Source organism: Xyrauchen texanus, chromosome 44 (genome assembly GCF_025860055.1).
Source record: "Xyrauchen texanus isolate HMW12.3.18 chromosome 44, RBS_HiC_50CHRs, whole genome shotgun sequence".
In the NCBI taxonomy this organism is placed as follows: Eukaryota; Metazoa; Chordata; class Actinopteri; order Cypriniformes; family Catostomidae; genus Xyrauchen; species Xyrauchen texanus.
The window spans coordinates 27,664,207-27,687,104 of record NC_068319.1 but is presented as its reverse complement, the minus strand read 5'-3'; the positions used below and the strand labels follow the sequence as shown (position 1 = coordinate 27,687,104).

General features: G+C 39.0%; 1 protein-coding gene across 1 annotated transcript in view; it reads right to left on the bottom strand.

The window, feature by feature from the left end:
• cntfr (ciliary neurotrophic factor receptor) overlaps nt 1-22,898 on the bottom strand; it is a 286,782-nt gene that overhangs the window by 144,174 nt on the left and 119,710 nt on the right. The window lies entirely within an intron of this gene.

Below are 22,898 nucleotides of genomic sequence, written 5' to 3'. Positions count from 1 at the left end.
CATCTTTTTTTCTACGTTTTGACCTTCCGTCCACATTGAGACGCCGTTTTTGTCCAGAGAAAACTGAGCTTTTCGACTGCTCCAAAATACTCTCTGAAGTAAATACATTTTGCAACACCATCTTTGCATTGTAGTGTGGACAGGGATAGTGTAAATATCTGAAAACAATGATCAATTTGTTGTCATGTGACTCAGTCATCTGATCCTTTCAACACAAAACAATCAAGATTGCGGCCCATGTTGTAGTGCCATTGTTGTGCCAGCTATCCACTTTGATAGCATTGTTAATGATAAATGTTACTTTGCACATCCTTCACATTGCATTCCTTCGAAGGCGACAGGAAGTTTATGATGGGAATTGCTGTCCGGTGACGGAACACATGGACAATTGTGTTTCAGACCCTATATGGAATGCTTGTTTTCCACATGCGCATCAAGGGGATTTAAGTGTTGATGTACGTTTCAGTGTGGACAACCTTAGAAGAAAACGCAAATGGCAGTGTGGACGGCGAGCGTTTCGAAAATGAAAATGCCTTTCTTAAATGTATCCAGATTAAGTGGACATAGACTTCTTCAAGTTGAGTCAAAATATCATCATTTTGAGCTACGTGCACGTAAATGATCAAACGTGCTTTTGTCAGGTTGTCCGATGTTTGTTTGGTTTGTTTATGGTATTCTGTATTTTGCCTCCTAATTGGTTAGAGCCACACAGAATGATAATGGAAATGTAGTGTTTTGGCAGAAGTCTTTGGCTTGTGCCCCGTCTCAAACGTGCCTATATGTTCAACAATACTTCCAGCTTCGGCCACTGGGGGCAGTGCTTTAAATTTTGTTAAGCACAGGCAGATTTCAGTTGAAGAACTTTTAACATACTGAAACCCAAATTTTAGAATGTTGCATTGGATAAAATGAGATTACATGTATAAAATCTTGCAAAAAATTTTTTTCACCCTAATGCATGTCGTTTTATTCCTTGATATGAAACGAAAATCCGTTTCTTCATGTCACGACTCCAAATAATGCCGTATAGATGCCTGATGTCATTTGATTGTTGGAACTTGAGTATGAACATAAGAAAAACATTAAGACAAGTAAGCAAACACAAAAAACAAACATAGAAGATACTTCAATGTTAATTTTTGACTTTCATTATGGCTTTCTTGGCCTATGCAATGCACAAGGGTAAGAAAAGCAATCTCTCTTTCTTCCACTGACCTGACTAACTACCCCTGTAGCCTAATCCACACGCTCTTTCCCTCTGGGCAAACCAAATCCATGAATTTTTAACATTCATTCCAATTTCAAAGCCTGTGATACTGCAGTGTTGAATAAAATGTATAATGAAAGGATGGTGTGATCAAGAGAGACGGGCAGCGATAGTGGCGACTATCTGCTATTGCACAGACTTGCCCATGAGCATCAGCTCAGCTCAGATAGCAGGATAAGCAATCATAAATTTGCACAGCAAATTTCCTGCCTACAATAAGCATGTTGCTATCTTTACAGATAGAAACAAGATATAAAGTAAGCAATGACAAAATCATAAAACTAAAGACTAAGGAATCTAACCCACATGTTGTGACAGGGAAACTTTCTCAAAAGTTAATGTCCAATTGGTGTCATGTAATCACACATTTAAAACTTAAAGGAATAGTTTACCCAGAAATGTAATTTTTGTAAAATAGCATTTAATCTGGAAAGATTGTCATATACCGTATATACGGAGCCCCTTAGAGGATAGGGTGGGATTTCTTTCCCCCTGAAATAGTTCTTTATGCCCTTGCAATACATTTTGCGTTCTCTTTAAATATGGTTTTACTATAGTAATATTGCAGAATGTAGTAAACACAATTGTGGTGGATTTCATGGTTTTAATATAGATTAACCACCTATCAACGCCCTAGTAATTACCCCAATTATAATACTTAGTAATACAAATACTTTTTATATATATATTTTTTTCTGCTTTTTTTTATACTTATTCATTTATTAATTGTTGTGGATAATCCAAAGGCATTTTGACCAAATACAAGATTAAGAGTATTTTCCCCCAGTTTTAGAGGGTTAAGCTTTAAAGTAAGTAGATATTGACTGCAAGTGTATTGAAAAGCCAGATCAGGAACGCCCCCCTTCTGTTTTCCACATAAGAAAGAGAGCCACATGAGTTTGGAATGACATTAGGATAATTAATTGATGACGTTATTCCCATAAATCCTACTGTAATTTACTAAAAATCTTGTCCCACGTACAGCTCTAAAATCTCATTTGCACTTCCACACATTCAAACTTGGCTCATCGCGTATGGGCAAAAAACATGTAAAAACCAATGGAGTGTTCCATCATAGCTTCAAGAATAACCTTCCATCCCCTTGTGCTAATCCTGTCTTTTTTAGACTACCGTGAATTAACTTGAATGTCTACTGATTTCATCATACTTATCATGTATAGATTCCTTCAAAGTTAAATTAAGGGCAGTTATAAACTCTCTTTTAATATTTAACATAAGACTTTATACTCATTTAAATCCAATACAAGCTCTACTATTCAGTATTGTTTCTTTAAACCATTTCAATTGTTACCATTGGCTAAATGTAATTATCATTGTCAAAGAGATGTTAGAAAAAATAATTGCAAGGAGGCTAAACTTCTCCAAAGCCCATTTTACAGCCATGTTTTATGAGAAACCCTAAGAGGCCAATTCTTTGTGTTGTGTAAGCCTTTGAAATATCTACTCTCCAAATATCTTTAGAACGAGAGTCATTGCTGTTACCCTCCGCTTTCTTCCCTTTGAGGATTCTCATTAAGGGGTTGTCTCTCACTTGTCGGCACACTTTTGCCAGACTAGACCGGGATGTTATGGAGTCTCAAATAAATCCATTCTCGTTTCCTGTCTTCTTATCTGTGGGCACTGCGGGCAGGCAGTGTTAGGACACATAAACATCCGCCCACTGGCACGACACAACAAAGCCCAAGAACAATTGCTAGCATCTGCTTCCTTTTGATAGTTCAGACTGCCTAATTTTAGGTATCTAATTAGCAGGTGCTTTTTTTTAGCACCCTATCAGATTTGAGGTGTGCTTGTTTTCCAAGTGCTGCCAAGTGGTGGCACAAAATGGGCATTTCTTAATCATCACCAGTGAGCGGTATATTAGCTCTTTTTGCTCCAAGCCGCAAGCATAAACCGTGAATTCAAATGGCAGCAGAAAGGGGAAAACATGACCATTTTACACCATTAAGAGCTCACCAGAAAAATCAGTCTCTGTTGAATGATCTAATAATGATGTTTTCTTATACTGCTTGTAAAAAAATATTTCATTACAATGCATGGCTGCTTTCCAATGGTTTTCAAATGAGACACATGCTTTGTCTTCGCATAATAGTGCTGTCATGGTATCTACCAGCAGGGGCTAACTGCCCATGCTAACGAGCCATACCCTGACCCCCTGAGGTTATTGCATATTACCTCTAAACAAACAATAGAATGAGCCAAACAACTTCCAACACATGCAAATTTGCTCTGAATGTGAAATGCATAAAGCTTCAAGGGCAAAGTGTTTGAAGGTCCCATAAGGAATACAATGGAACGGGCAAACATGGTTTGATGTTTAAAGGAGCAGTCAAACTGACACTTGATAATGTAGATGTAAACTGGCTGCAGAGGTTAGCAGAGGCGTCATGTAGAGATGAGAGAAGTGGGACTTTACACCCACATGGAAGTGCTAAAGGTTTTATGAGCAGGGCATATGCAGCATTGCTTGTGGAGGGAATTCTAGAGCTGCCAATAAAGGACTGGACGGACAGCTTGATATCCTGGCTAAATGAATAACAGCTGTCTTCCTGAATCATGAAGCAAATTCACAGAGCAGTTAATTAGATAGAAAAACAGAAACCTTTAGTCCTTTGTTTTCAAACTATCAGAGCAAAGATCTGGAAGTATCGCCCGATAATGTTTCTCTGTATAGACAATAAAACTTACATTGGATTCCCATCAGCATCTCAGAATATTGTTTTGTGAAAGAGTATGGTGCAACCAAATGTTTCGTGCAGGGCTATAGTCCCCAAAATTGAAATGAACACATACATTTTGTGCCAAAGTGGCTAGTGCCTTTACTAATTTTGTCACATCCTTGGTTAAATGGCATTATCATGTGTTCAGAGCAGCAATAGCGAACAAGGGTCCATTGCACAGTAATCATGACTCCAGGCTGAGGGTGGGCTGGATAAATCCAATGGCATATGGAAGTTTTTCCTCCCTGGCTGATATGTTTTGTACCACAGAAGGATTTTCACACAAACAAAGGTCATGAAATTGCACTTACACTGAAAAGGTCAATAGGATTAGAAAGTATCAGACTGATACAACATGGATCAGACAGCTTCGTCCTGATCCTATGGGCTCCCGGGCTTAACCGCTTAATAATGGAAATGTTCGCTTGGCTACTTGGTTTATTTTCTTGCACTTGTCAAGGGGAATGCTAGCTAACATCTATCCATGGGCACTATTCCTCATTTTCGCTGTCCTCCCAGACCTACCGTGATGCACCACATGGTTCTTTGGAAAGATCTAGTCAAAGACCAATATTAGTTCTTCTACAATCTTCTCTTTTGTTTTCTCTTAACCTAATGGGACTGTATACTAACCATAATTATGCTGAAGATAGTTTTTGCACTAAAATCTGATTTAAAGATCAGATACAGGACTATTCCTTGATCCATGTTGAAATTTGTGGTAAAATAGCCAATATAGGCCCACAATCTACGCTTATCAATTTAATTTTATATTAATGCTCCAAGTCATTGAATGATCTTTAGTAATTGCATTGCTTGGCTACCAAAAACAAATTACAGTTAGGTTAATAAATGTATTATTTATATGCCGCTTAGCACTTTATTAGGAACACTATGGTCCTAATAAAGTACAGATGTGGTCTTCTGTTGTTGTAGGCCATCCGCCTCAATGTTTTACGTGTTGCGCATTCTGAGATGATATTCTGCTAACTACAATTGTACAGAGGGGTTTTCTGAGTTACTCTTGCATTTCTGTCAAATCGAACCAATCTGAACGTTCTCCTTTGACCACTCTCTTCAACAAGGTGTTTCTGTCTGCAGAACTGCCAATTTGTATTTTTTTTTGGCACCATTCTGAGTAATTTCTAGAGACTGTTGTGTGTAAAAATCCCAGGAGATCAGCAGTTACATGTCACGCGAAATCACTGAGATCACATTTTTTGCCCATTCTGATGGTTGATGTGAAGATTAACTGAAGCTCCTGACCCATATCTGAATGATTTTATGCATTGCACTGCTGCCACACGCTTGGCTAATTTAATAATCACATGTACAGTTGGTGTACAAGTGTTCCTAATAAAGTGCTTAGTGATGGTAAAATACTTGGTGGAAGAACTTTTTTGAATAATTTGTGATTTTCAGAGCTGGAACTATTGCTCAAGCCATGTTCAAAGGCATTGTAAAATAGTGTATATATATATGACTACCCTTACAAAAATATCTAAATTAGCTGTAAACTTGCATGCAAATTTGCAGCTCGTTATTTTCACATGCAAATGAGCTTTTGATTCGCCGCAAATGTTTGCCAGAAGTTTGCAGTGCTTCACTGGTAGTGGTAAATCAAACCTTTGGCAACAATGGATAGTTTGCCACAAATTTAATTTGCATGTGAAAATTATCAGTGGCAAATTTTACAAACTAGCATGTAAAATTTGTGGATTATTTATTGTGACAGTTTATTGAAAAAATATTGGTACGTTTAATATCGCAGTAAATACAAAACCCCTTAACTATGGTAAACAAATGATAATATCCAGTATTTTAGGGCGTATTGCTTTAGCATGCCAACCCAGACTGTGCAGCCTAATTTGTTCCAGGATGTTTGGGATATACACTCACCTAAAGGATTATTAGGAACACCATACTAATACTGTGTTTGACCCCCTTTCGCCTTCAGAACTGCCTTAATTCAACATGGCATTGATTCAACAAGGTGCTAAAAGCATTCTTTAGAAATGTTGGCCCATATTGATAGGATAGCATCTTGCAGTTGATGGAGATTTGTGGGATGCACATCCAGGGCATGAAGCTCCCGTTCCACCACATCCCAAAGATGCTCTATTGGGTTGAGATCTGGTGACTGTGGGGGCCATTTTAGTACAGTGACAACTCATTGTCATGTTCAAGAAACCAATTTGAAATGTTTCGAGCTTTGTGACATGGTGCATTATCCTGCTGGAAGTAGCCAGCAGAGGATGGGTACATGGTGGCCATAAAGGGATGGACATGGTCAGAAACAATGCTCAGGTAGGCCGTCAACAATGCCACGCTCAAAATTGCTTAAATCACCTTTCTTTGCCATTCTGACATTAAGTTTGGAGTTCAGGAGATTGTCTTGACCAGGACCACACCCCTAAATGCATTGAAGCAACTGCCATGTGATTGGTTGATTAGATAATTGCATTAATGAGAAACTGAACAGGTGTTCCTAATAATCCTTTAGGTGAGTGTATATTGTAGAGATTGGTACATTTTGGAAGTTCACAGAATATTTATTTATATAATATTTATATAATAACTATATAGTCAGACTGACTCATGAGCAGGTTATAATGATGTGGGCAATGTACTGTCCTGTGCAGTTGTGTATTTAAAAAAATATTTACACAATTCCCTAACATCTATCATGATCTATAACTCTGCATAAAATGAATGGCATCTGGCCCAAGGTTAGATCCAGCTCCGTTCCTGCTTAGGGTCAGACTCCACTGCTACATGTCGCTGAGTGATGACTACAGCCAGTGCTAGCCAGACATCACTTCAGTCTTTTGAATTCAGAGGTTGAATTTATGCGAACTACAACTGTAAGGCATCAGATAATTCATATGTCACTGCATAAACCTTGGATTTAGGATCGACCCCACCGAACCTCACCGAAATGACCTGCCGGTTGAACTGCGACGCAATTCATTGATCTCTGCCTGCATTACCTTTGTGTATTGGATGGACTACACTCTTGAAATGGAATACATAGACTATAATTTAATTGCCAACAAAAGCCTTCATCAGCCAATTAACAAAGGACAATGCATCTGTGTGAAATTCTGCAGTTAATCTAGAATGGAATTTAAACATTAATACCATTTTATAACAATTAATCATTAATAAAAAAAAGTTCATTAAACGTGTTTTTTTAAACACAACCTTAATGCTTACTTAATTTACAAATTTTAAACCATGACATGCACTGCACACACATAACTAATATTTGCACTATATTCATGCTGTTTATTCAGAGGGGAACTGGCCCCCATAGTGAGACTGGTTTCTCCCAAGGTTATTTTTCTCCATTAACCAATATCTTATAGAGATGTATGTTGCTTGCCACAGTCGCCTTCAGCTTAAGTACAGGGGTCTAAATTGAATTATTATTTAATAATTGAATTTGTATACACAATTTACAATCATATTTAATCAAGTTTACATTTACATTTATGCATTTGGCAGACGCTTTTATCCAAAGCGACTTACAGTGCACTTATTACAGGGACAATCCCCCCGGAGCAACCTGGAGTTAAGGGCCTTGCTCAAGGGCCCAACAGTGGCATCTTGGTGGTGCTGGGGCTTGAACCCCCGACCTTCTGGTCAGTAACCAGCCACCACTGCCCCCGTACACAATGATCACTCGAAGTTTTTATAGATATTACAGTTTCATTTTTTGTTAATGCATGATTTCCTGTTCTGAATAGTTAATGCTGCTTTGAAACGTTGTGTGTTGTGAAACACGCTACACAAATAAAAATGACTTGATTTCAAATGACTTGATGTTGTAAACGTCTTTGTGGCAGGGCAGAGGGCGGGGCCGGGTCGTGATCATACACATCCGGTCCCTTAACAGGCTAATCAAGCCTCCGAGAGGGATAAAGGCAGAATGCGGAGGATTGTGCGGGAGAGAGATGGTTTACGGACATGTCTGTCGTGGTGTGTGTGTGTGTGTGTGTGTGTGTGTGTGTGTGTGTGTTTGTCTTTTAAGTTTCTCATTAAAATATTATTTATATTGAAAAGCCAGTTCTCGCGTCCTTCTTTCCATTGAACTGCTTTATAGTCTTATATTACTATTTGATATCTTGCATCATTCTATGATTATTATTATTTTTAAAATACAGGCTTTTTATTTTCCAGCTTGTCAGAGGAGATGAAACAGGATGTACAACAGCCCGTTGTGATGGAGAGCAAGATGAGGCAACACTCCAAAGCAAATCGACATCAAAGAAGATTAAAACACCCCAGCCCGCTTGCACCCAAACATTATACGAAAAGGTAACCCTGATTGAACTGAATCCTAATCTCGGAAATGCACTTCACGTCATCAGCACCTCCTCTCTTTTCATTTGCTAATACACAGTAACATACATCTTTAGCATTCTATTTGTAGGTCTGACTGCTGCTGACAGGCTGTGGCTGATATATGGGGCTGCTTGAGGTATGATGGTGTCATTGGATTGGTGCAAGGTCAGGAATTTTGGTACCATGGCTGTGTCATGGTCCCACGAGTCCCCTGCGCACACGTCTTTGTGCAGAAAATACCCACAGAAAACCTGACAAAGCTAAAAACTGTGGTGTATGCACTGAGGGGATAGGGGACCCTGATGTTCAGCTTCCTTTGGCAGTCTCAGGCCGTGTGGCCTAAAGCTTTGGGGGCCACATCAGTCTGAAACACTGAGGTACTGGCTCCACTGGATGTTCTATAATCCAACCATGTTCAGGACTCACTTTAGCATTATAACTCATCCCATCCCAGGTGAAGAGATATGCATTATAGCATCGTAGCCAGAAACATCATCGTTTCCCCATTTGAGCATTAAAGTAAACACATTAAATTTATTTCCATGATGGTCCTGGCAGTGTCAGTCTTTTGCAGCGCTTGGACCATATGTTGCCATCGTGGTGGTGATGCTTTGCTGTACTTATCGTGATTGTGAGATATTCATGGAGTTGGTGTAGTCTTACACCTTGTCCTTACCACCCGGGTCTATAATATCTGAAGTGAGCTATCCTTAGCATTCCCATTCATCTCAAAAGCAGTTGCACAGCTAGTGTAGAAAATCCCGATCTGCACCTATATTTGCTCATGGGACCTTTTGAGCCAATATTTTTGGCAGAAAATGTGTATTTCAACAGAATAGATAGCAGGGGCTAGCTGGACAATGCTAATTAGCCAAATCCTAACCTCTTGGCTTCAATTCATTTTTCTGTCCTTATTTTAAACAAAAAAATATTTGTGAAGCAATACAATCTCTGCCAATAAAAATATATTTGATGTGTAATGATGAATTCATTCAAAGTTGGATGAAAGATATTCATACTTGATATCTCCTACTTTGGACCATAAGCCTTTATTCTATTGCCTGATGCTCAGAAGATGACGGATAAGGAAACAATATAGCAATGCTTCTGTTAGCTGTGTGTTTATCAAGAAAACATAAAAAAAACTAAAAAAACAAGTCTCCTAACAAACCAATTGCAGAAAATAAGCGATGTTAGCATTTGTTCTGCAGGTGTACGATTATCAGCAGAGATGATACCATGTTGTACAGCCTGTAAACATTTGCTAAACATGATTTATATGTTTTAGAACTTTGACTCATGGATGCATTTTATTTGCTTACAAGTCAGTTTTTAATTTTATGATATACTGTGTACATAACCAGGGTGCCGCCATTTTTATGTGATTTCATGTAGGCCTACCAATGTTGGAAGTTGAAAGTTCAACTTCAAATGGTGTTCTATTGCACTTTTCCAAGTTTAAAGATAGAAATGTAGAGTTTCTAAGCTCAATGGAACATAGCATAATATTAAAATATGCTGATCAAGATTTTAGACCAATGAGATTTCACTGTTGGGTGAGCTTCCCAGAAAGACATGACTGAAATAGAGACCAAGCTACCTACAAAATGTTTTATTTTATAATTTTTTCACTTGTTGCAGTTGGTAGGACAATCAACAAATGTAACCCTTAAATGCATGGGGTGTTTCCCTAAACATTATTACACACTCAAGTCTTTAGAGTACCGGCACAAATATATTTCACAAATGGATCTACAAAATGCCCAGATAGTGTCAAATGTTTTAAAAAAAATTTTATAATTATAACAATTATTTATAAAATATATTCTGACATGTGTTATTTTTCATATATCAAAAAGATGATGCAACAATAGAACAGGATTCATTACTTCAACACTGAAATTTCATGAAACACAACTATATATATAAAAACAAATATAGAGTTACACATAACATATTCTATACATAAGCTTCATACAGTAGCTAAATAGACTTACAACTTACATAAATTCAGTAGTACACCCAAAAGAAAATAGTGAAATCATATTGTTCATGTGTTACACTTGCTATAGTTTACTTCCACGTTGCTTCTTTTTCAAATAGCAATGTCAAATGTAAATAAAGTCAATCACTGACATATAAGCACCAAATTAAGGAAGAAATATCATGTATAATATGTAAACGTATATGGAAAATAAAACATAAATGACATAGTTGTCATTTGTATTAATATAGTACTCATTTGTTTTAAACAAAGACATATATATTCTGTTATATTAAACTTATATATATATATACACATGAAAGAATCATAAAAATATGATTTATGGAAGTGCAAAAAAAAAAAAAAAAAAAGAATTACATATGTGGTGCCTTTAATGACTCTATACAATTTGGTAACTAAGCAGTTAAGCAAAACTAAAACCTCTTTTACTCAACTGGACTCAACTGGAGGTGTACCTGTGGATGCATTTTAAGGCTTACCTTCAAACTTATTGCCTCTTTGCTTGACATCATGGGAAAGTCAAAAGAAATCAGCCAAAATATATAATGGAAAAATATGGACATCCACAAGTCTGGTTCATCCTTTAGAGCTATTTCCATTGCCTGAAGGTACCACGTTTCTCTGTACAAACAATAGTACACAAGTATGTGGAAGCGGGGGCGTGGTCAAGCGCCCGTCCAGGAGAGGAAAGCGGTAAGGGCCTGACAACACCTGTCTCTAATTCCAGTGAGCACGAGGAGAGCGGCATAAAAGCAGACACAGAGCCTCCAGTCGAGAGAACCGGCTTGTCAATATAAATAATATTTAATGAAAACTTAAACCAAAAGCATAAACATAAACACATGACGGACGTGCCCGTAATTCTCTGTCTCTCGAACCATCGTCACCGGCCGCCTTTATCCCTCGCGCACCTCATCAGGCAGATTGGGGACCGGGCGCGCGATATTCCGACCCGACCCGGCCCCGCCCCCCTCCGCTCCACAATCCTCCCAGCGTTATCTCAGGCCGGGGTGCCACCGGCATAACGTACACCCCGCCTCAGGGATAGCCTTTTCTCTCGACTGGAGGCTCTGTGTCTGCTTTTATGCCGCTCTCCTCGTGCTCACTGAAATTAGAGACAGGTGTTAGGCATAATTTAGCTCAGGTGTAAGCACCCTTACCACTTTCCTCTCCTGGACGGGCGCTTGACCACGCCCTGCTGCCACAAAGTATAAACACCATGGGATCACACAGCCATCATACCACTCAGGAAGGAGACACATTCTGTCTCCTAGATATGAACGTAGTTTGGTGTGAAAAGTGCAAATCAATCTCAGAACAATAGCAAAGGACCTTGTGAAGATGCTGGAGGAAACATGTAGACATGTATCAATATCCACAGTAAAATTAGTCCTTTATCGACATAACCTGAAAGGCTGCTCAGCATGGAAGAAGCCACTGCTCCAAAACTGCCATAAAAAAGCCAGACTACAGTTCATGTTGTGGGGGTGCTTTTCTGCAGGAGGGACTGGTGAACTTCACAAAATAAATGGCACCATGAGGAAGGACAATTATGTGAATATATTGAAGCAACATCTCAAGACATCAGTCAGGAAGTTAAAGTTTGGTTGCAAATGGGTCTTCCTAATGGACAATAACCCCAAGCATACCTCCGAATTCGTGGCAAAATGGCTTAAGGACAACAAAGTCAAGGTATTGGAGTGGCCATCACAAAGCCCCAACCTCAGCCGATAAAAAATTTGTGGGCAGAACTGAAAAAGAGTGTAAGCAAGGATTCAACCTGACTCAGTTATAGTACCAGTACCAGTTCTGTTTGGAGGAATGGGCCAAAATTCCAGCAACTTATTGTGAGAAGCTTGTGGAAGGCTACCCAAAACCTTTGACCCAAGTCAAACACTTTAAAGGCAATGCTACCAAATACTAACAAAGTGTATGTAAAGAAATAAAATAAATAAAAAAATAAAATTAAAAAATCATTCTCTCTACTATTATTCTGACATTTCACATTCTTAAAATAAAGTAGTGATCCTGACTTACCTAAGACAGGTAATGTTTTCTGTAAGTGGAATTAGGGAGGCCAGCAGGGGTGCTCACACTGCGGTCTGTGTGGATCCTAATGCTCCAGTATAGTGACAGGGCCACTATACTGTAAAAAAACACTGTATTTCAGATGAGATATTAAACCGAAATCCCAGGGCATTTCTCATAAAGAATATGGGTATAACTCTGGTGTCCTGGCCAAATGGCCTCCTAATAATCTACATCCCTGAATTGGCTACATCACTCTACTCTCCTCTCCACCAATAGCTAGTGTGTGGTGGGCGTTATGGCGCACTTTGGCTGCTGTCGCATCATCCTAGTGGACGCTGCATACTGTGTGGTTGAGGAGATTCCCCATCTAAAATGTTTTGAGTGCCTAGAAAATCGCTATATAAATGGGTATTATTAATTGTCATTATTTTCTACAGTTAAATGTTAGGAATTGTGAAAAACTGAGTTAAACTGTATTTGGCTAAGGTGTATGTGAACTTCTGACTATATACACATATATATACAGCTCTGGAAAAAATTACAGCAAACTGCAAGACCACTGCAAAATTATCAGTTTCTCTGGATTTAATATTTATTTGTATGTGTTTGAGTAAAAAGAACATTTTTATTTTATTCTATTAAGAACTTCCATCATTTCTCCCAAATTACAAATAACAATAATGCCATTTAGAGCATTTATTTGCAGAAAATGACAACTGGCCAAAATATCAAAAAAGATGCTGTGTTATCAGACCTCAAACAATGTAAAACAAGTTTATATATATATATATATATATATATATATATATATATATATATATATATATATATATATTAAACAACACAATACTACTGTTTTAATTTAGGAAGAGTTCATAAATTAACATTTGGTGGAATAACCCTGATTTTCAGACACAGCTTTCATGCGTCTTGGCACATTGCTGTTGGGTGACTTTATGCCACTCCTGCCGCAAAAAATCGAGCATCTTGGCTTTATTTGATGGCTTGTGGCCATCCATCTTTCTCTTGATCACATTCCAGAGGTTTTCAATGGGGATCAGGTCTGGAGAATGGGCTGGCCATGACAGTGTCTTGATCCAGTGGTCCTTCATCCACACCTTGATTGACCTGGCTTTTTGGCATGGAGCATTGTCCTGCTGGAAAAAACATTCCTCAGAGTTGGGGAACATTGCCAGAACAGAAAGAAGCAAGTTTTCTTCCAGGATAACCTTGGACGTGGCTTGATTCATGTGTCCTTCACAAAGACAAATCTGCCCGATTCAAACCTTGCTGAAGCACTCCCAAATCATCACTTATCCAAAACTATTACAAAAACTGCACAAACAGAAACACACCCCTGCCTCACTCCAGTCTCTTTTGTGCAAGCTGAAAGTCATGCAGCTCAACTCAATAAGCACAGTGTAAATACATTGAGTAAAAAAAAAATATTCCCAAACCAGGTTTCATTCATATTTGAAGGAACACCTAAGGCCAATATATTCTGGAGTGCAATGTTCATTGATACCAAGCCAATTCCAAAAACATTCACAATAGGGTGGAAAATCTACAGGTAAATCCACTAAGGCTATTCCTGTAGCACCCTTACCTTACATTTGGCACCTTACAAAGTATTGCACCATATAAATAATTGTATTTATGGGCTAACAAGCAATTGATATAGCACCTAAAATATGCTTTGGCGGAACCAAAATAATTCAGAAATATGGCTTAAGGTGCCTTTTGCAGTCTAGGGACTCAACAGTTACTGTCTAATAGCTTTTTCATTCTTAGTTTTAAGTTTATGGCATGTACCTGCTGAATTGGCCCCAGGCCCTAGGAAGAAAATGCTGTTATACCCAGATTACTTGCACATTTATTCCGCCGCTCTACCTCAGCTCTGCTATGAATGAGGGAATTGCGTGGCCTTGCCGGTGGAATGTAAACATCTCATGGCAGGCCTGTGTCTGTGGCCTCCCTATCCTCTTCATCCGGTGGAAACCTGCCTGCCGTATGCCTCCCTCCTCCCTCTACCTCCACCGGCATACATGTCCCCCAGCACTGATCACATATGAGCCGTGCAAAATGAAGAGCAAACATACCTGGATATCATTACAAAGCACTCTCATAGTTTACAGCAAGTACACTGAGGCCTAAAACCAACAATCTGCCCTACCCCATTTCCATTCCCCTCGTAGTGTGGCAGTAGGGTGGGGCTGGGAAGAAACATGGTCTGGTAGGGTTCTGAAAAATGTCTTGTGCTTGTTTATTATGTCTGGTTTGACAGGCACTCTATAAGTACCAACAACATTGACTGTAATTTGTCTCCATTTGTTCAAACCTTGTTATCTTCCCGCAATTAATCTCAATGCTAAGGGTCTTTTTATGATTTTAATCTGTCGATGTGTTTATGACAAAAGGTGGAATTCGATGACTTGGTGTAAAGCATGTACTTTGATTTAGAAACTTTGCTATACAATGCTATGCTAAGGGAACACAAAGCATTTTTTATACAATGCCAGTGTTTAGAATCAAAGGGATCTTAGGTAGTTATCATTATCATGTCAAGCCTGGGCATGTTTTAGAAATGAAGAAATAAATCACATTTTTCTGATGAGAACAATAATTTGACCAAGGTCCCTAGTGAAATGCATCCACAAATATTTCTATCCCTTATATAACAGGAGCTCGGTTTGTGCTTTTGATCACGATAAAGACCTTATCTTATCTTCACCACAGCATCTCTATCAAGAGAAGCCAAGGTAACAGGACTTGCAGAGTGATGGCAGACAGGAGGGCGGAGAGATGGTGACTGCAGCTGTTTGCTCTAGGATGCTCTCGTTTGTGAAGTGTACACGCTCTGGCAGGCCAACAGGCAGTCCTCTGACAAGCCTACTTTGTATTCCACACTATTTCTCCCCATGAGAAAACTCTTCATAACACAGCCTTATGCTCTCAAGCTCCCTTGTGTTTCCAACTTCTTATCTATCCAACCTCCTTTCCTATCTACTTTCCCACTGTTGTGTCTGCCCTTTTATTCTTTCATTCACTAACCCTCTCAAAACCAACACCCTGGAATAGAGACCTCCTTTACAAGAGCTGCCATGACTCCATCCAAATTCTCCTGTTTCCTCAGGGTAATCCCAGCATGATTGCCCTGCTCAGTGGCTCTTTGCTGGGCTCTCACAGGTGGCACGCTACTCACAAGACACTGCCACTTGCAAGGAAACAACATGCAGGTCTTGTTTGGATAACACTCAGCTCAACTCTGATTTCAGTCTGGAAAAGGGAGCACCTGTTCGTGAGTGTCACTTATTGTTCTCTTCAAATGGACCTGTTATTTCAAAGACATGGATGGTTCCTCCACCCAGCATGGCGACTCAATTGTTGGGGAATGTTTTGAGCAATACAGGGTCTTTAGAGAGGCCTAACATGTGATGGATTGCACTGACCTGCCATTGGATAATAGAGGTTACATTGCAGGATCTTGCAGCCACCTACTCAGCAAAGTCTGGGCGTAACAAACCAACCTGTCATCAGTATCACATGCCTGCTCCCCATGCTTTGAGCTCCTCACGTGTTTTGGCTCTCTGATCTCGCTGGGTTCTGCATGAGAGGGCACCCCAATCTACCCCATATAATTTTTTCGTGTCAGGAGCAGGGACATGTAAGGAAAACTAAGTAGCACCCCTATATTTATCATTCTATTTAAGTTTTGTTTTGCTTGGCCACGTTTCCAAAATGTTGTCAACGCATAACAGAAAAGCAGAAGCCTCTATCAATGGGTTACATTCTGCAGTGGACTAAACTAACATGCTCCTAAGCCCCTTGATTAGCTAGGTCATCATTTGATCAGCAAAGCTTTATTACCTAAAGCTACAACAACTTTGAACACTTACTTTGTTCCCTTTTACTCTGATAGATTTTTCTGTTGATGCACCAGAAGCACCAGGTGACTGATGAGAGGACATGATATATTGATGTTGTTGTGGGTGAAGTAGTGGGCTTAACGCAGGCTGATGGTGAGGCTTGGACAAAATGTTGGTCTGCAAACAACGTCCTTGTGTAGTCTAGTTCCACAGGTATGCTGTCTTCACTACCACTGTCTATGAGGGATGTGTGCACTGGAATCACAAGTAATCTTGTCTAATTGATGACCATGTATGGGATGACAGTTTTCTCTCTGGTCAACTCCGTTAGCGGGGCTGATCACCCTTCTCTCTCAAAACAAATATGCTTTGGAAATCGCAAGATGCAATTATCAGGGATATCTGGAACTTTTATTGGACAACATTTCATTTTAGTTGCGGTGGCATTTTTGTCACTCACTTACCATCTGAATGGTTAGAAATTGGTTAGGACAGCAACTGCGCTATATGGTGAGTTGCAGTCAAGTTGAAGTAACAGTGCACAAAACTTTACAATGTCAAATGACATCCATCTGATATTGGCAGATAGACGACAACTGAAAAATGGTGCAGACAGAACTTGCACATCTCTTGCACCTTTAAAGTTTTATAGAACATCTAAGTCACTCAAAATTCTCATGGTCTTTGCATGACTCCTCTTCTAATTTTCCTAACTAGCACAAACTTCAAAAGTCTCTTCTAATGCTTGCAGATCTTATCTTTCTACTCCTTTTCATGACAGTAAAACATAAGCTGCCAAGTCTGCTAGCCTAATTGTGAAATAGAGAGACAAACTGTCTGGCTTCTGTTTTGAGGGCTACCAGACAGCTGCTAACCCACACAGGAAATTAAAACTAAGTGCAGGCATTCGTTTTTTGATACAACCTTTCAGTTCAATGTTTGCTTCTTCATGTACAGCCCAAGCACACATATAGAAAATTGGGATCTAAGAGGGTCATCTATCAGTAGATTTACCGCCACTGCCACACATGCAAAGAGATATTAGATCATGTACGTGAATTGCACTAATATTATGATTGTATATACATTTGTGGCATTTATGGTGATATTAAAGCATAATTATATTTGCACAATTTATCTCAAAGCGTAATTTATTTCCATACTAAATTGTAGTTCAAGGAGCCAGGGCTTACAATGACAGTGCGTTTAAACTCATTGCGGCCATTTATTATGCATGCCATATTCTCTGATGTGCATAATTAAAGCAACGTTAATGAATTTTGATGATATTCAGAAATACAGCATTATAGATATTAATAAACATAGAGACATAGAATGTGACTTTCAAAAGGTAATTTTAAACTGTTAATTGTGTATAATTACATGTAGTGAAATTTGTATTATTTCTCAGCCTGGAGGGTAGTTGTTGACTTCTAAAGTGGTATATGTATTCTCTCTCACTGATAAAATATCTGGTAACTCCCATAAGGCTTATGTAGCACGTATGTGACCCCTCGGCTACTAGTGCACCATTACTATGGACACAAAGGGGTTTCGACCAGATGACTAGGTTCGTGAGGAGAACAAATTGGGAAACTTGCTAAGAAAACAAAACAGATGTAAAAACCTTTTAATGAACAATGTTCAACTTATACATATTTATTGACAATACTGAGATAAAATAAATCACCCCATATAACAACATAACTTGTCTTCTTTCCAGAATTAATACAATAAAATATAAAACAATCTATGTGTTTTTCTTGTTTATTATTTTGTCTTATATATATATATATATATATATATATATATATATATATATATATATATAGTTTTAGTTTCAGTTTCGTTTTTGGTTTCGATTTAAACATTTATTCACTGGTCCTAATTGTATTTAGTATATTATATGAATATTCCAAATTAGTTTTAGTTATCGACACGCCTCTTCAACATTGCGTGGAAATCTGGGACAGTACCTAAGGAGTGGCAGAACGGGGTGGTGGTTCCCCTCTTCAAAAAGGGGGATCAGAGAGTGTGTGCCAACTACAGGGGTATCACACTTCTCAGCCTCCCTGGTAAAGTTTACTCCAAGGTGCTGGAGAGGAGGGTTCGGCCGATTGTCGAACCTCAGATTGAAGAGGAACAATGCGGTTTTAGGTCCTGGTCGTGGAGCGACGGACCAGATCTTTACTCTCGCAAGGATCCTGGAGGGGCCTGGGAGTATGCCCATCCGGTCTACATGTGTTTTGTGGATCTGGAGAAGGCGTATGACCGGGTCCCCGGGAGAGACTGTGGGAGGTGCTGCTGGAGTACGGGGTGGGGGGTCCTTCTTAGGGCGATCCAATCCCTGTACGTCCAAAGCGAGGGCTGTGTCCGGTCCTCGGCACAAAGTCGAGTTCATTCCATGTGGGGTTGGTCTCCGCCAAGGCTGCGCTTTGTCACCAATCCTGTTTGTGATATTCATGGACAGGATATCGAGCGTAGTCGGGGTGGGGAAGGTGTGCGGTTCGGTGGGCTGGGGATCTCATCGCTGCTTTTTGCAGATGATGTTGTCTTCATGTCATCATCGGTCCGTGACCTTCAGCTCTCACTGGATTGCTTGGCAGTCGAGTGTGAAGCAGCTGGGATGAGGATTAGCACCTCTAAATCTGAGGCCATGGTTCTCAGCAGGAAACCGATGGAGTGCGTACTCCAGGTAGGGAATGAGGTTTTGCCCCAAGTGAAGGAGTTCAAGTACCTCGGGGTCTTGTTCACGAGTGAGGGACAATGGAGCGGGAGGTTGGCCGGAGAATCGGGGCAGCAGGGGCGGTATTGCACTCGCTCTATCGCACCGTTGTCACGAAAAGAGAGCTGAGCCGAAGGCAAAGCTCTCGATCTACCGGTCAATTTTCGTTCCTACCCTCACCTATGGTCATGAAGGTTGGGTCATGACCGAAAGAACTAGGTCGCGAGTACAAGCGGCCGAAATGGGCTTCCTCAGAAGGGTGGCGGGCTTCTCCCTTAGAGATAGGGTGAGGAGCTCAGTCATCCGTGAGGTGCTCGGAGTAGAGCCGCTGCTCCTTTGCGTTGAAAGGAGTCAGTTGAGGTGGTTTGGGCATCTGGTAAGGATGCCCCCTGGCCGCCTCCCTAGGGAGGTGTTCCAGGCACGTCCAGCTGGGAGGAGGCCTCGGGGAAGACCCAGGACTAGGTGGAGAGATTACATCTCCACACTGGCCTGGGAATGCCTCGGGGTCGCCCAGTCAGAGCTGGTTAATGTGGCTCGGGATAGGGAAGTTTGGGGCCCCCTGCTGGAGCAGCTGCCCCCGCGACCCGACTTCGGATAAGCGGTTGAAGATGGATGGATGGATGGAGTTTTAGTTATCAAGGTTGAGATAACTAAAATTGAGAATTGAGAAAACATGAGAATTAATACCTTCATATTACATCAACCTCATATTCAAATATATGCAATAAACAAAAGATACAAAACAAAATACTTTTAAAACAACAAAGTAAAAATACACATTTAGTAGAACTTCTCTGTAGGCTCACATGAAATACTCAGTTCAATAGAAATTATAAGATGACTCCGTTGAAATACTCGGTTCAGTTCCAGTGGATTATAAAGACTTTCAGAGTGTGTAATTTGTCTTTACTCTCATTGATAGAAAATTCCTAAATCCTGAAAAAAAAATAAAAAATACAAGTACTTATCGCAATCACAGACCGTCCGCTCTCAATCCGTCGTCTGTAATCACACTCATTCCATTTTTATTTTTTTCCAGATTTCACTCATGGGTGGCTCACCATCTCAGTTTCACAGAGTTTCAGTTCACATGTTCCATTGTCATGGAGTTTCTCCTCTATTTGTGATCCGAATATAAGACCTGACCTGTTTTTGTTTGCCAAAAATAGTGTCATGAACATCAATTCAACTAAAATATACATTTAAACAACATTTATTTCTCTAAAGTACTTTCAACATAATAGTTGTCACTCGATTTGCATCACGGCCAAGTGAACAATCTGCACCTTCACATACATTAATAATGAAGTGAACCTCATATGTTCACATCCTAATAAAATGACAAAATATAAAACATTTCTTTTAAGACGAAAAGATAATTTTATCATAAACTCCCCAAGTCGGATGATTTCCATCTGGACCATTATCATTCTACAAATCATCTCATGTTGTTAAACATTAACATTATATAAATAATTTAAATAATTAATTAATTACTATTTTTTTTCAGCTTCTCTCTCTCATGCTTCATCTCGTGTTCACCAAAACATTTCACTCTTTGCGTGACTACGTCATACGTAGGTTGCGTCACATCCGTTAATCCGTCATCACAATCTTTTATTTCAGTGTTTTATTTATTTTCCTAATTCTTGCTTAGTTGTACATCAATTTTAATACATATTCTAATAACGTTTGATCAGTTTTGACCGAAATACAATTATTTATTTTCCACACCTATTTATTTCTCATTTAGGCATTTAGGGCTCATTTAGGAAGTTATTTCCAAGGCTTAGTTTTTTTTTTTAAACCTGGGTTACACCCAGCAATAAGGATAGCGTGCGGGATTCCCCATTCGGTCAGTGCTGTGTTCTTGCTACATCTTGTACATGTGTTTTTATGCAATGCAAACTTAAACATTAGGATTTCTGTGATGTATTTAACATAGATTTGCTAATATAAATGTCACAAAGGTATTGTTATCTAGCTTGCTAACATAGATGGGGATTTGTTAGAACTGCGACCGTGATGTGATAGTTTTAGGTGGGCTGAAAATTCTTATCAAATGTTTCACACTGTATGCGATTATTGTACAGCAAAAATGTGTTTATGAATCTATAGCTATCATGAAGGTTCATAGTGATATACAGTAGTTTCAAGTTATTAATAAATATTGCTAATTAAAAGCATTACCATTTTACAAAACTATTATGTTTGTTAATATTAGTTTATATATTTTATATATTCAAATATAATATATTTTGATGTTTTATTTATCATAAATCAAAGACATAATGCAACAAATCAGGACAAATCTAAAACAGAATTCATTATTTTCACACTGGATGCAGCTGGCTGTCAAACACTGAGTGACATTATTGAGTGACATATAACATACAATCTACACCTAAGATACACATCAACTAAACCTAAGTTACTCATACATTACACATATGTATTTTCTCAGGCACTTATTGAGTATAAATAGATGAAAAACGTACATTATTTCAGTTCACATTTGGGTGTTGCTATAGTTTACTTTAATGTTGTTTCTACGTCAGCTAGCAATGTCACATGTAAATCAAATCAATCACTGAAACATCAGAAATAGATATCCTGTGATAGTAAACTGAAATAGATATGAAATAATTGTATATGTTATAATTTATGGAAGTGCAAAAAAAAAGAAAGAAAGAAAAAAAAAAGACACTCTTTCATACCTTGGGTCTCTAAAGACCCTAAACACTTTTGATACTTATTGACTTTTTTTTTGTTACACTATTAGTAAGAGATAGACTAAGGAATACTAAAGATGTTTGGGCACAGCTCCAACAAATGGATGAGGTACAGAGGTTGGAATGAGGTCCCATGTCTGAGGTATGCACTTAAGGGTTAATGCTGTTTAAAATAATGTAGAAAGTGAAAGCTATATTTGCTATACCACAAAATATTTGTTTCAGTGTGTATATATGTGTGTGTGTGTATATATATATATATATATATATATATATATATATATATATATATATAAACAGTTAGTTCCGGTCCTCGAATCTGATTGGACGAGAGACGTTCCATGAGCACTGATGGTCTGACACCATCAGCACTCGGACGCTTCACTGTGTGTATCACTCCGCTTGTGTTCGTGCCATTCTAGTGTAAGAGCAGCGAAGATCTGTTAAGAGCTATGGTTTGTCTTTTTGTTTTTTCACATTTACATATTTTAGCCAGCAGGTGGTGGCAAAAGGTCATTTTTATGTGTAACATGAGCCAGTTAGGTGAAGTGAAGCCGCTTCAACCGTTTACACACAACCGCTCTTCGTGATTGTATGTATTACTACTACTATAGCTAGGAAATAGCTTTAAATGGCTTTAAACAAAGAGCTTCAGCATTACGGCTGTCACTATATGGCCCTAAATCATCACAGCATCAGTGCTGATGTAGGACCATATCGCACTCTTACTTGTTAGATATTGCTTAACTCTATATATATATATAAAATAAAATATTTATTATAATTATTTTATTTATTATTATTACTTCCAGTCTGGAACTGCTGACATTTGATTGTCTGACATGTCTTTTGAGAACAGAGTTTTGGAAAAAGTTTACCATGTTTTTCTGTGGTATAATTGCACTGTAAAGGCAGTTATATATAGGCTACGCGTAAGTCGGCAAGCACTGATAACAAAGGTTAATGTTAACAACGCTGGATTTCCTGACCCAATTGCTCTATCACACTCCTCTCTGAGAGCATGTGCAGATGGAGGCTTGAAGATGAATGCCCAGACGTTGCCGTCTGACATCTGTGGGCTCTCTGTTGCTTTGCGCACGCCAATACCCTCTCTTCAAGCTAGGCCTCACACTAACACAATGCTAGCTTCACTTTGATGAATTAGCAAGGCTAGGTGGAATGAA